The sequence below is a fragment of the Euprymna scolopes genome, chromosome 4 (assembly GCF_053919585.1).
Source record: "Euprymna scolopes isolate OS-2025 chromosome 4, ASM5391958v1, whole genome shotgun sequence".
Lineage (NCBI taxonomy): Eukaryota > Metazoa > Mollusca > Cephalopoda > Sepiida > Sepiolidae > Euprymna > Euprymna scolopes.
Window position 1 is genome coordinate 165,004,461 of NC_136485.1, and position 16,558 is coordinate 165,021,018.

Sequence of the window (16,558 nt, forward strand, 5' to 3'; positions counted from 1 at the left end):
ACAGAGACGAATAGTAGCGTTTTTCTTTACTTCTGTAGCGTGGTAATCCCTTCGTACATTCAATAGTATGCTACCACACTCCAGACGGGTGTATAAATATATACATATATATATAAACACACACACATACACACATACATACATATATATACATATGTATATATATATACATATATACATACACACATACATACATCTATAACATATATATAAACAACATTCGGACATTCATACATTCTTGTAGTCTATGTTGTTACAACAATAATATACGAGGCAGCCTATTCTAATAGTTCAGAAATATATATGCATATACATACATCTACATACAATACACACAGAAATACATCCATATCCAAACATACACACAGATATATAGATACACATATATAAATATACAAACATACATGCATACATAAAATACACTTATACATACATACTCACACAAATATAGACATATACATATATACCTGTACCTTGCCACCAAATGATACATCTAAAGTAGAAACAGACATGAATACATTTACCATATAAATTCCCTTTTTCTATCAAACTCTACACGCATAGTTATATTTCATAGCCCCACCCGCTTGTTACATTTTCCTAAGTTATAGGTTTTTTCGTAAAAATTTACACTACATAAAAGTTTATATTGAATTCAGCATGAAGTTCATAGGCCTATCCTCATATTAAGCAAACACTCTTTCGATGGTAAGGCAGATATACATAAGATGTATCACGATACAATAATAATATATAATGACACATGACAGAAATCAGAGTATTTAGGCTATACAAACCGAGTACACAAGCGTATATATTGTAGTACTTACCTTCATCTTTGTTTATTCACCCTAATTTCCTTATCCCCTTTTCTTTCATTCACCCTTCATTCCTTACTTTCTTTCATCTATATATTTCTTCATTTTTTTTTTTAAATTATGTATCCTACCCGGGTATACAAAGATCTTATATCCATACATGCACACACCCAAAAATATCCATATGCATACATTATTACGAGGTTCACTCAAAAACAATCTATTACTCGTTTGGTTACAAATATACCTTCATACAGGTACTTGTTTCGGTTAGTAATACCATAACTGCTCGATGAAGTAGAATATTGAGCGACTTACGTAACCCATACCGGTATGATCATAGTTGCGACCTCACTTATCCTCTTTGTGGGGGGGTTATTTGATGGGGGGTTAGTTGTACTCATAGTTGTTCTAGTCTACTATTTTAGAGTTCTTTAAGTGCGTGTATTCTGAAATGTTTGCAAGATATAGCAGTTTCTTTTTTAATATTTAATAATTTTTCTCTGTCTTTAAACCTAGTTATCTCAAGTTTTTCTGATAAGCATAATGGACATGGTGAGTTCAATGAGTGGCAAGTATTGGCCTTTCTAATAATCTTCCATTCTATACTAGATGTTTTATTTTCTCTAACTAATTTCCAGTAATATAACGATAAGGAAGTGTCCTTTTCATATGTTTGATTACTCATCGAGCGTGTATGTCCATAGAATCTATTTTTGAAAGTCATTTGGGTACTCTCTATGTAGAATCTTTCGTCCCTTGGGTTCTCCACTTTCGACGGTAATTCTTGGCCTGAAGACGTAATCCCCCAACGTGGGTGATTACAGAAACATGTATGCACATATGTAGCCATTAATGTTTGTATAAATAAAATTAATATATATATATATATATATATATATATATATATATATATATATATATGCACACATTATAAAATATGTGCATTTTTCCCATTCGCAAAAGGGTTGTAAGTTAGCCATCGCAGAGGTCACACATAAATTTATTTGATCACACTGCTAGTCACTATCTTATGTAGGTTTTGCACATATTTGCAGTCGCATTCTTCAGTTAAGATAAAATGTTATATTTTCGATTGTTCAGATACGTACATGTATAACGTACTATCAGCAAAGTTTCCGGATTGCCGCTATGACTGGCGTAGGTTTTCTTCTTAGTTAACGGAACATAATTGGGCTTAAGAAATATCTGAAAATAATCTTTATAATTTATAGATTTAGAGACTATATACTTTTACAAATTGTGCAGAAATGCTCGTACCAAACGTGTACTTATGTCGATTACGGGTTGTGTTGAAATACTAACGTTATTATTTATTGATATAATCTTTACAAGGGAGGTACCTAACAAGTAAATAATACCTACCGTATACAATATGTAAAATATAGCATGATCCGTATTCTGCATATTGAAATATAGCATCTACATTAATGCAGCTAACTAAACATCGGCTATAGCACCTATTATATTCCACTGAGTATGACAAAATAGTATTAAGCCACCCATTTCCCCAAAGTTACAGCCTCAATACACAACAGTGTCCACTAGGATTTGTATTTGCTATCAACTACCTTAATAAATCGCTATTCATCGATAACAGTCATAACTGGCACTAGATGACAGTGCACGCCACTGGATGACAGAGATCGATATGTATCGCCGTGCTCCACAGTGACAGTTGTAAAGGCAAGAAACCGGCCTGAAAAAAAAACATTAATAACCAACTATGCCAATTAGTTCCGGGCAGCATAACTCATAACTTCTCTATATCTCACTCCCTATCACAAATTGTTATGTTTGCAACCCGTTTCCCTGACCAGCAAAAACAACATGCATCACATCTAGATCTGTTTTTGACCACAGTTCCCGATGATTGTATAATGAATGCCGACAGCCCCCTTGGGAATGCTGATCATGCAGTGATAATGGTAGAAATCGGCCTAAACTCTAGAGCCAAAACTGAAGAGTCAGTTCTCAAAACAACAAGATAGTATAAAAAGGCTGACTTGCTAGTCATCAGAGATATTATCAGAGCTGCCCCAGGGGTAATATTTTTCTCTTCCTGCTGAACAGTGCGCAAACGAGACCACTGAATGATTCAAAACTGCAATCGAAGCGCATGTTCCCATGCAGAAATTTTATAGCAAGCCCCTACTCTCCCCAATGGTTTACTTCGACTTACGCAACTGCCATTGCTCAAAAGCAGGATGCATACCGCAGATTTAACCTACATAAGTCCAGTTCAAACAGACAGAAGTACACAGAAGCTAGAAGTAACGTTAAGAAAGAAATAACGACAGCTAAGAGAGAATTTACGGAAACCACTAAAAAACGAATCGAAGCACAAAAACTAGGAACTCGTGACTTCTGGAAAATCTACAATAGTGTAGTAAATAATGGGCAATCAGCAATTTCCCCACTAACCAAAAATCACGAGGCTGTTTACTCAGCAACTGACAATGCTAACATGCTTGCCAGTCGATTTGCCTCAAACTCCACGCTGGACCCTTCCAACCACTCCCTACCTCAATTTCTGATGCGCACAGACGCCACGCTAGACGGTCTGAAAATCACCCCTGCTCAGGTGCATGCTATCATAAAAAACCTTGACACTTCAAAAGCATGTGGACCCGATCTCATCCCAGCTGTGCTATTAAAACAGTGCTCAGCCAAAGTGGGTCTAGTTCTCTCCAAACTACAACAAATGCCTTAATGCATCTTGCGTTCCGGGCTGCTGGAAAACGACTTCTGTGGTACCAGTATTCAAGAATTCTGTCGAAAGAACTAACCCATTAAATTATCGCCCCATTAGCCTCCTCCCACTTTTTGCCACAATATTTGAGACCTTAACTAACCATGTTATGGTCCATCATCTTACAGATGCTAAACTTCTGACTGACCAACAATATGGATTTAGACAAGCCCGTTCAACAGCAGACACCCTAACTGTAATCTTTGAACATATAGACCATTCACTGGACAAAGCGGGGGAGGGCGGAGCGGTAGCTCTAGATATATCTAAGGCTTTTGACAGGGTATGGCATGAGGGTCTGCTCAGGAAAATTAGATCATACGGTATCCCTATTAGAATACTAAACATAATTAAATCCTTCTTGGATAAGAGAAAAATCCAGGTTGTCCTCGGTGGTCGTACATCTAAACAATATGATATATATGCGGGAGTGCCCCCAGGGGTCTATCCTTGGACCTGTATTATTCCTGATATTCATAAATTACCTCCCCGACAAAATTGTCTCTGAGATGGGTATATATGCTGATGACACCACACTCTATAACAGGCACGACAGGAAAACAAATGAACACATATCTAAAGAAATGGCAGAAACACTAGAGGATTACCCCCAATCTGTAGTGGGATGGGAACAAAAATGGATGGTAACGTTCAATGCAGCCAAGACTAAACTAGTTTCATTCAATAATTACAAGAAACCTTCTCTACCACCTATAGTAATGGCCAACGACTCGTTATCAGAGAGTACATATTTCAAACTCCTTGGGCTAACGTTCACAGGAAACATGAATTGGAACAATTACATTGAAGGCATTGCCAGGGCCGCTGCAAGGAAGGTGGGCTCTCTCTACCGTGCTAGAAAAATACTAACACCCAAAAGTATCATGTACCTCTATAAAGCCACCATTCGCCCATGTATGGAGTATAGTTGTCATATTTGGGCTGGTGCATCTGCTACTAGTCTCTCGCTCCTTGACAAGGTTCAAAAGAAAGTCGCGAATCTGATAGGCCCTGAACTGGCATCTAAGCGTCAGCCTCTGACCCATCGACGAAACCTTGCATCCCTCTGCCTGTTCTACAAGTATTTTAATGGTGAATGCTCTGACGAACTGCCAGCACTTGTGCCCCTACGACGTGAACACCCTCGACAAACCCAACAGTCTACTAAATCCCACCCCACACTGTAGAGATCCCTAGATGTAAAAGATCTTTCTATTTCAGTAGTTTCTTCCCCAGAACCGCTAGACTTTGAAATTCCATTCCAGGTCCCTGCTTCCCCAACTGTACTGGCGTGTAGAAGTTCAAGTGCAACGTGAACCGACATCTTGCTGCCCAAAATCCCTACATAGTAACCACCCACTAAGCGACGAAAACTACTTTTGTACTCGTCAAGGCAGGATAGGCGGTTTTAGCATCTCCTGCCCAGATGTGGCAGCAATACTCCATCCTTGGACGTACTTGTCTTTTATACAGATAGAGAATTGCATCAGGGGTGAGATATCTTCTGGAGCGGTAGAAGGATCCTACCATTTTTCTAGCAACCTTAGCAACTGACGTGACATTCGTGTTCCATTTCAGATCAGGAGTAAAGATCAAAGCCATAAGGTAATCAAAAGATGGAGCTTCCCCTAAATGGAAGCCACCCATTTCAATTGACGCCAGAGGGTTGATGATGTAAAGATAGGAGCTTGGTTTTAGATGCATTAAAAATAGGCCATTATGCCATACCTTATCGAAGGCCTTTGATATGTCAAGAGCAATTGCCCTAGAGAAGAAGCCTTTGTAAACAGATTCGCTAATCCTATTAGATATAACAGTTAGCACATCTGCTGTAGATCTGGACGAACGGAAATCATATTGCGTGTCACTAAGAAGGGTATTTCTGCCGAGTTGGTTGACTACTTCTTTATTTAATATGGATTCCAGCAGCTTACTCATGACACACAGGAGACTTATTGGTCTGTACTGAGAGGGAGAGGACTTATCACCTGAATTCATAAATACAGGGCATACTGATGAGGTTTTTCAAGGTGTTGGGAAGCACGTCTCTTTAAGGTTTGTATTAAGAGTTTTGTAAGTATGGAGTCAAGTACTGGTTGAATCTTTTTCAGCACAATGATTGGAATGCCGCCAGGGCCAGTTGCTTTACTGGAATCAAGGTTCTTGATTAGCTTGGCGACCTCACGCACAGATATTAGTATGTTGCAGAGCGTGTTCTCCGTTATCGGATGAAATACGGGGAGTTGATGGCCTTCGTCGCATATTGTAGAATTAGCTGCAAAGTTCTTGGCAAATAGTGTTGCCTTATCTGATGCTGACGAGTTGATCGCAGGTCCATTGGTACTGATTGGGATAGAATGCATGCTTCTGTTCAGAATCCTGTTTGCTATTTGGCAAAACTGGTGCGAACCAATCCGCTGATTAGCTACTTTGGATTTAACGGACTGAGCATATAGCTCTCTTGCATTTTTATTACTCTTTTGCAGTTGTTGCTGGCAGTCCCGAATGTAGCTTTAGTCTCAGATCTATTACGTTAGTAACTATGGAAAAAGTGATTTCTGTGCGTGATGACAGTAGCACATTCTGGGGAGAACGATGGCTGGCTGTTAAGTTTTTGTTGGAATTTTTTGGATGGTATGAATTGGTCTATGCCTACAATTAGCCATTTGGTCGGGTCTGATACTATACACATCCTTTTTAAACATGGAATGCAGGGGTAGATCAGATATAAGTGTATGGAACTATCCCAGTCAGCCATAGAGTATCGATATACAGTACGGTGGAATGATACATCTGAAGACTTATTGTATTTCGTTTTTATCTTAACTGATACAATCGATTGGTCGGAAGATCCCAGAGGAGACAGAACGGAACTTGAACATAGCTCAGGGGAGGTTTTGAGAAAAAGGTCCAGAAGGCTAGCATACTGACCGGAAGTATCAGGCAATCGGGTGGGTTCGTGAACAATCTGGGTGAGGTCATAGGCAATGGCAAAATCATGACAGAACCTTCCCTCATCATCTGTTTTGTTAGAGTAGGTCAGTCATTCCACATTGTGGACATTAAAGTCACCACAAAGGTGGATGTTAGCTGAAGGGTTGGCAGACAGGATGTGGTCAATCTTTTCAGATATGTTCTTAAAGATAGTAACTCCGCTGTTGTGGGGGCGATAGAGGGTAAATATAAATGCAGTGGTGTAAGCAAGTACAGCCCACAAGCACATATAAGGTCAACTAGATTTTTCCCAGGAGATATCCCTACCACACAGACAGCCATCTTTAATGTAGGCACAAATTTCATGCTCATGGCGATCTTGTGGCCAGATTTAGATGTTAAGTTAGAGTATCTTTTAATTATGAATTCGTCAAGGGAACAACGCCGATACACGGGTCCTGCTAGTATATATATTTATACATAGAGAGAGAGAGAAAGAGATAAAGAAAGAAGTAGACAATGAGAGAGAAAATATAAATATATACATAGATCTATAAAAAGAGGTATATAAGCAGAAAGAGAAAGGGAAAGAAAGAATAATGTTATACATAAATATACCAAGATTTTCATTTACATGTCTTTCATATTAAAAAATAAAAAAAGATTCATTGATTTTGTTTTAAAATATCTGAGGAAGGGTGAATTGAAAGCGCAATTCGGGGTTATCAGTTTTCTGTCCCAACTAAAAAATTTAGATATTCTGTATGTCGATTTTTAAAGTAACACTCATAAGAAAAATCAGATATTTATATTTGAAGTTTAAGGTTTTCTGTCATGTTATGTTTCCTTGATATCTCTTCTATCAAGTAGATCTTGTTAACATGGGGTTTATTCAGAAGCGCTTACATTTTCCTCCCGGCGAAGTTAGTACCTGTAATTTCAATGTGATCAGAATGGGATATATTTGAAGGTTTCAGGAACATTCAACCCTCATAACGTTCTTAGGTTTGGAGAAGAGTTACAGATTCGGGACGACTTTTGTTTCTCCATAGATGATGTTATAAATATGGTTTAAATTTAATAAAATAGTCTTTTCGAATGATGTAAAATTTAGATATTCTTTAAAATATTATGAAAATCTTCTAACCTTTATTTCTATATAGATAATGCAAACACACACATGTACACAAACATTGATTTTTACACACACACACACATACACACATACACACATACGTACATACACACACACACACGTATATATATATATATATATATATATATATATATATATATATATATATATATAAGTGTGTGCGTTTGTGTGTGTATTTGGCGTCCAGGAATACAATACTTTTCCTCACGAAGATTTTTATCAGAATGTATGCAACATATACGACTAAACTTTGAGGTTGAAATCTTATTTTTAATTTTTATCAACATTTCGAAATTGCTATGCACACTAGTAAAATGTCTAAAATTCGGAGTGGAAACTTCACTACTACTATTGATTGATCTGACATTCCAACAAATGAAATTAAATTAAGGGAATCTTGTTAAAAGTCTCTTCACGACCTATAATAAAAATGTCATCCATTTTTAAACGTAGGTTATGTCCATATAAATAAAAACTCTAAGAATAGATTAAATCTAACATATATTTGCATAATAAGAGTGAAACGTTTTTGACAATAATAAAAATCAAATATTATTATACTTTTTTTCCTTGGCTATATTGGTTGAACGCTATTAATGTTTTCGTCAAATATATTGAATGCTTTTGATATCTGAAAATTTTTTATGTTATTATAATTCAATAAAATTTACTCGAATTGTTATTTATTTAATAATACATTAATTGAAAAGATTATCAAAAAAATAACTATTGGCGAAAGTTCATTTTCTATTCTTTAGTGAAATTCATTTAAAAATAATCAATATTTGGCTTTCAGATTAAACATCAATTAATTTTTTCTTTCGAATGTCAATCAAGTTTTCACTAATTGTTTTCCATTCAACTCAACATTTTATATATTTGCATCGTATCCAAATAAAAGTATATTTTGTGTTGAAGTTTTCTTTCAGTAATCATAAAAATACAGTCTAATTGAGTAGTATGTCTTGTAAGCTATACGGCGCAATTAAAAATTATAGAAAAGACATCATAAATATGGGCAAATATCTATGAACATGACTACTCATGTTTCTGAATAGCTTAGCGTATAAAGAAAGGAGAAATAAGTAATTAGTTTTACTAGATTATAACAACTCTAGAAAAAGTAATAACACAAACGCAGCGCCAACTTAAACTATAAGGATAGCAATGAAATGGAAAACGAAAATACGATAAGAGGAAAAGGCGAAAACAAGCAAATACAGGGAATATTAGACGCACTAAAAATTGTACACGGAATCACTTGACCATGACTTAACAGATACACTGGACTTCTAGAAAAACACAGAAAACGTGACAAAACAATATATCATGCAGAAGTCAAGATAGACAATAAACCCATAAATGTAATCTCTGTGAATAAATATACAAATATATCTTCATCGAAGCCAATTTTGACAGCTAAATGCATAGTCTCTTTCAGTTAATGACAATACATATAAAATTTAATAAATGGAAATCTATCTATCTATCTATCTATCTATCTATCTATCTATATATATATATATATATATATATATATATATATAATTGAACGTGTCTGTGTGTGTGCATTTCCTTGCGCAATAACTCTGTCAATTTTAAGTCTACAAACTCGAAATTTGATATACAGTGTACTCAGATTTGGGAAAATCTTTGTGATCGGTTTTCGACCAGAAATTTGGCTGTTAAGGGGTTAAATTTCAACGATTTGACCTGTAACTCTATCAAACTCCTCCGACAATTTTGGGTCTAAACACTTAAAATTTTAGATATAGATTCCTTGGAGGTGGATCTAACTTAATAACTTGATTTGATCCCAAAACAATAAATTTTAATGGGTCATAATAGGGGTCAAAGTTTAAAAAAAATTGACCTGTGCGGTCTCTTCCAAATTACTCAAACAATTTCTGGTCTAAATATTTGAAATTTTGCATAAAAGGTATTCAGAGATAGGGCAAACTTTTTTATCAGTTTGGATCGAAAATTTTTAGTTACAAATATATAAATGTATGTATGTATGTATGTATGTATGTATGTTTGCATGTCTGCCTTAAACTTTCAATAGAGGTGACGGATTTTACCAAGATCAGTGTCGTTTTAAAGTTCGACCTTTCATACGACAATATCGAAAAATTGGCTAAAAACATTAATATCTCCCCCTTCAACTAGGCATTTTCTATAGGGGGGTCACTTTTTTCGCCGATATTTTTGAAAGTTATCCTCTCCTTTAGATTGTCTAGCCTTAATGTTAAAAAATGCCGCATCCGGTTTGGCGGTGGTCGTAATAGCATGAACGTTAGCTTTTATCCCGTTATTTTCCTCCTTTGTGGTACGGGTTCGAGACTGCCTTCCTACTACCACTGTTTTTTTTCTCAACATACACATTCAAACACCCGGGCAACGCCGGGCACCCGTGCTAGTATATATAAAAGTTAAAGTGTCTGTGTGGGTGTCTGTGCGTCTGTGTACATTTCCCTACGCAATAACTCTGTCAATTTTAAGCCTACATATTCAAAATTTGATATACAGCGTACTGAGATATGGGAAATTCGATGGGATTGGTTTTCGGACAGAAATTTGGCGATTAAGGGGTCAGAGTTCAACGATTTTACCTTTGAGAACTCTACTAAACTCCTCTTACAATTTTGGGTTTAAACATGTGAAATTTTAGATATAGATTCCTTGGACATGAATCTTACTTAATAACTGTATTTAAGCCTTAAACAATAAATTTTAAGGGATCATAATAGGGGTCAAAGTTTAAAAAAATTGACCGTTTTTTTTTGTTTTGCTCAACATACACCTCAAAACATCCGGTCTACGCCGGGTTGAAATGCTAGTACATAGATAAATTTAATTCACTAAAAAGACTGTATAATCCAATAAATTTGATGAAAAAGAGTAGATATCGTTTAAGCAGTTCAGAATGTGGTTGTGGAGGTACCATAAAATTAAGCATGCACGTGGTGCTTGCAAGTTGGGACTTAGAACAATATGAAAATATAAACATAGAGAATATATAAGCAATTATAAATATATAGAAAATGAAAACCGAACTCCTAGACGCTAAAACTGCTAGGGTAGATATAAACTAAAAATGAGCTTCGTATCGGATAAAATCGTAATGAAAATTGTGAAAGCAGGGAAAGCACGATGATTTACACGTTAAATAGAACGGAATGGCAATGTAAATTACAAACGTATTCAGCTATTTTTTAAAAGAAGAATTCAATTGTAAACGTTCGTAGGTTACTTATAAATTATATCTTATATGAAATCAAGCATGTGTTTTAAATTTTACTAAACAATCCATAAGATCTTCTTTTGTTGAAAATATTGCAATTTTCATATTATAATTTCCACTTATAATTTGCTCTGTACTTACTTTTAAAGGATCCAATGAAACAATTTTTATAGCATTCATTCAATGATAGATTACATTTGTTACATGATAAGGGCTGTCCCCTTTTCATGTAAGTATAAAAATAGAGATTACTTAAAATGAAAATAAAATGAGAGAAAGCAGAAATCAAACCTTGGATATAAGTTTTAAAGAACAATAGGTTTAAATGGAATTTCCAGTAAATTGTTAATTCTGATGAAATAAATAATAAATAAACTATTCAATTGTTAGAAAGAATGTGGATAATAAAATATGGGTTAAATAAATTAGATATGTAGGTTGAATTCCTTTGTAAAAACATCAAAGAAAAAATAGGTTATTGGGAAATCATAATGTCGGAAACGTGCAAAGTCGCGCATGTTGAAACACGTGAATTTTGCTCACGTGGCCGTACATGCATGGATTTCTCAATATAGGAAGTGAGAGTTAGTTAGTTAGGGAGACAGTCAGTGAGAAACTCAAAGAGAGTCTGGAGTTTGAAATTCGAACGTCTAGAAGCGAGACGATTACGTTTAAACTTAATATGTGAAGCTTTGAATTCTTGATGAGAAAACCACGGCCGGTCGTGAAGAAATAAACCCATCATGTGTTTTGATAAAGCTCGTCTTTGTGTTTGTGATTCTTACAAAAAGGTAAAGTGAATTGTTATTATATGTCACAACAACGACAAACGCTCTAATAAGACTCTTCTAAGACTGCGCGTGTAATAAGACTCTTTCTAAGCATCACTTATAATAAGACTCTCTCAATGAAACCCCTATATAACACATTTCCTGGCAATCGGAAGCATTTTAATGCTTAAAAGCTTGATAAGTTTGAGTCTTACGCGTATATCTATAAATTAAACACATTTAAGCGAAATTTTTATGGCATATTTTTTTTTAATTTTTATACATTTTAAAATAATGCAAATGAATTGAGAATCTTCATATACTTATGTTCTATCAGTCAAATTTAATTTTAATTGAAAATTTTCAATAGAAGCCGTGCGTCTATTTATTACCTCTAATAACTTTTAAATATACATCTAGTATTACAATGCTGACCCATTTCTTTGTTTTTTTTTATTATCAGTTTTCACCCCAAACAAGGCACAGTGCCACTTTGAAGTAGGAGGCTACTATCAGAGACATAAGTTGCGGGGTCATTATGAAGAGAGATAAGTAGCGATATGTTTGTTCACATTACAGTTGAACTTCTGCGTTACAGTTGGGGAAACAGAACCCAGGAAGAGAGTTCCAAAGTCTAGCAGTTCTGTAGAAGGAACTATTGGAGTAAACAACTTTCTTACACCTAGGGATCTCTACTGTGAAGGGGTGGTACTTAGCTGCTTGTCGGATTTGTCGGGGGTAGTAACGTCGAGGGGGGTACAAGTGATTGCAATTCGCCAGAGCATTCACCATTAAAGTACTTGTTGAACAGGCAGAGGGATGCAACATTTCGTCGATGGGACAGAGGCTGAAATTTACATTACAGTACAGGACCTATCAGGTGGGCGACACTCTTTTAAACCCTGTCCAGGAGTGAGAGACAAGCAGCAGATGCACCAGCCCTAATGTTACAACAGTACTCCATACATGGGCGAATGGTGACCTTATAGAGGTACAGGATACTTTCAGGCCTAAGTAGTTTTCCAGCACGGTAGAGAGAACTCACCTTCTTTGCAGCAGCCTGGCAAGGCTATCTCCATATATATTCCAGTTCATGTTCTCTCTAAATGTTAGGCCGAGGAGTTTAAAGGAAGTACTTTCAGGTAATGTGTTCTTAGCCATCGCTAGTGGTGGTAGAGACAGTTACTTGTAATTATTGAAGGAAAAATGCTTAGTTTTGGCAGCATTGAATGTGACCATCCATTTTTGTCCTCATTCCACTACAGATTTGAGATCATCCTTTAGTGTTTATGCCATTTCCTTAGATATGCGTTCATTTGTTTTTTTCCTCGTATCTGTTATAGTGTGTGGTGTCATCAGCAAATATACCCATCTCCGAAAAAATTTTATCAGGAAGCTCATTTATAAATATCAGGAATAATAAAAGTCCAAGGATAGACCCCTGGGGTACTCCCACATTTATATCATATTGTTTATATGTACGACCGTCGAGGACAACTTGGATTTTTCTCTTACTTAAGACGGATTTAATTACATTATGTATTCTTCCAGTGATACCATATCATCTAATTTTCCTTAGGAAACCATCATGCCATACCCTCTCGGATCCACATGCTTTTGTAGGTGTGTATGTTTTTTTTTATAATACCTTGTACATGAGAAGGGTGATTTTCAAATCGTCTAATGTGGCATCCGTCCGCAAAAGAAAGTCGGAGAGGGAGTGGTGTGCCGGGTCCAGTGTGAAGTTGGAGCCAAACCGACTGGCAAGCAGATTAGCATTGTCGGTTGCCGAGTAAGCAATCTCATGATTGTTTGATGGTGGGATATTTGTTGACTGCTGATTATTTACTACACTGTTGTAGATTTTCCAAAAATCACGGGTTCCTAATTTCTGTGCTTCGATGCTTTTTCTGGTGGTTTCAGTGTATTCTGTTTTCGCTGTCGCGATTTCTCTCTTACAATTACTTCTAACTTCTATATGCTTCTGTCTGTTGGAACTGGACTTTTGTCGGTTGAATATGCGGTACACATGCTTCCTTTGAGCAATGGAAGCTCCACAAGCAAAATTAAATCATTGGGGAGAGTGGTGGTTGCTATAAAATTTCCGTGTGGGAACAGGTGCTTCAATTGCAGTTTTGAACCATTCAGTGGTCTCATTTGCGCATTGTTCCGCTGGACGAGAAAAATATTTCACCATGGGGCATCTCTGATGAGTTCCCTAATTGCTTTCCAGTCAGCCTTTTTGTAGTACCTCGTTGTTTTGAGCAGTTGGTCTTCAGTTTTAGGGCGAGAATTATGGGCAATTTCTACCATTATCACAGCGTGATCAGCATTCCCGAGTGGGATGTCGGCATTTATTGTACAATCATCGGAAACTGTGGTCAGAAATAGATCTAGAAGTGAGGCATGTTGATCTTGCTGGTCGGGGAAACGTGTCGGAAATGCAACCGTCTGCGATAGGGAATGAGATATAGAGAAGCTATGTGTTGTGCTAATAGCTACGTCTTCATTAATATATAGCGACTTTAATTCAAATAGCATGCAAAATCGGACATGTTATGGTGGCAATGATGTGTATTAATATTTTCTAAGGAAAATAAATTTTGGGCATATTTCATAATTTATGTAGTAACTATTGCAGGCAAACTAGAAATATTTCATCTTTAAAAATGTATATTTTTAAAAATACGAATTTCAATCGCACTTCTTAAAATTATCCTAGAAAATTGAAACTTGAAAAATAATGTTTAATTTATGTTATTTTAAGGTGCTTTGCACGGTTTCATCTAAATTACTACTGTTTGTCATGCGATTTTCTTTCATAACAATTAATTGCAAATATTACATATCTTTGTTGTTTTCAACTGCCGTTTAAAAATATCCTATTCTCGTTGCCGATTTGTATTTATTATATTAAAGGCGTGTATTTGTTAACATTTTCATCTTTAATGCGTTTATCTATAAAAAAATCAGACTTTTGCAAAGTGAGGAAAATGCTTGACATTTAATTGTCAATGTGTAACTTATATAAATGAAAAAGTATATAGTTCATCCACACGAATGATATGTAACTTGTATACACATTAATTTGTAAGCCACACTTATGATCATGCGTAACATCTTATCAACACTGATGCTAATCTTGAATCCAAACAAATGACAATAGAAAAACAAACTCACTAAATTTTGTGCATCAAAATGTCAAACTTTTTAAAGTTACAAAAACTTTTACATACGGAGTCTGTTCATTTGTAACACTTTTTTTTTCTTTCCATACCAAATACATTTGTAGATGATTTTCACCATCTATTCAATTTTGTTCCATAATTCGGATTTATCTTATTTTCTCTGGTGGCGGAATTACTTACGTATAAACATCAATCCACAACAAATACCCAAAGAGTAGGCATCAATGAAAGCTCTTGATCCAAACGACTAGGCATTAATGCAAGCTCTTTATGCTTGACAACTCACCGTTTCGTATGTTTTTCTTAATACATTTTCTACTCTGTTTTCATTTTTGATTTACATTTAAACTCTTCATATTCTTTTCTTACTTCTTTGTACTTAAATCGCACTGCTTTATTTATAATTTATAATTATTTTATCAGAACTTAACAGTAATTTTTTTAATAAAAAAAATTGGGGGGGGGGATTCTTTGAATTTTCAAAAACATTTTTTAGAGTTCTTAAAACTGTTGGATTTTTTTATATTTTTTGTTTTTATAAATCCAAAAACAATCTTATTATTTTTTCTTATATTTTAAACATTTTTAACCTTTATTGTTGTTCTGTCTCTTTGCTGTCTTATCAATATGATATTAGTCCCTTTCTATCTTCCCGATTATAATATAAAAAATATGAATGTTTTCAATATCGGTGTTGTCCTTTTATATTTACATTTGTATAAGGCTGGTCATTTCTGCTCTTCTGGGGATAAGCATTAAGATTTGGAATGCCAAGTCCTAACATGTAATTTCCTAACTATTTTTTCTGTTATTCTTATTAGCTTGATAAATTCCTACATAACTTTACTCGTTATCTTTCATACGTGTTCTATTGTTTGCGCCTCTTTGCCGGGTAGATGTTTTATATGCTAAAAAGTGCACCTCACAATTCAGAACTTTTTAGCTTAATCTTTATATATATATATATATATATATATATATATATATATATATATATACATATATATATACACACATATATATATATATGGATGGATAAAAATCATTATGAAAAATATATAAATGGTTATATCTTTTCTGTATTTATTTCCTATTTGTTGACGTGTAGAATACAAAAAGTATTTTGAAAAAGACGATAACTTTTCCAAAGCACATAATTTATGCGCTTTAAAAAGACAGGTTGTCACTTTTGTCGAAAGACTTTTTGTATTTCTTTACGTCAACAAATAAAAAAATGAATACAGAATAGATATAAAAATGTATATATTTTTCGTATTGAATTTTTATCCACACATATTTATAAACCTCAAAAGGAATACACACATATTTATAAACCTCAAAAGGAATACACATTGATAAAACTTTCAATATATATATATATATATATATATATATATATATATATATATATATATATATATATATATATATATATATATTAGAAAATGTCAGGAGTTTAAGCAGAATATTCAACTTTTCACAGTTTCATATTTCGTCAAAGAATTCACTTAGAGTTCTAATGAAAAATGAAAATATTGAAACATTGATGATCTGTATTGTTATTATTACTAGCAGAAAAACTTTTGTCATCCGAGCATCAGTTAATCTCTATGTAGCATTATTAATTTTCATTTCACACTTTGGTAGTTTATTAAAAACAACCAAAATATTATTA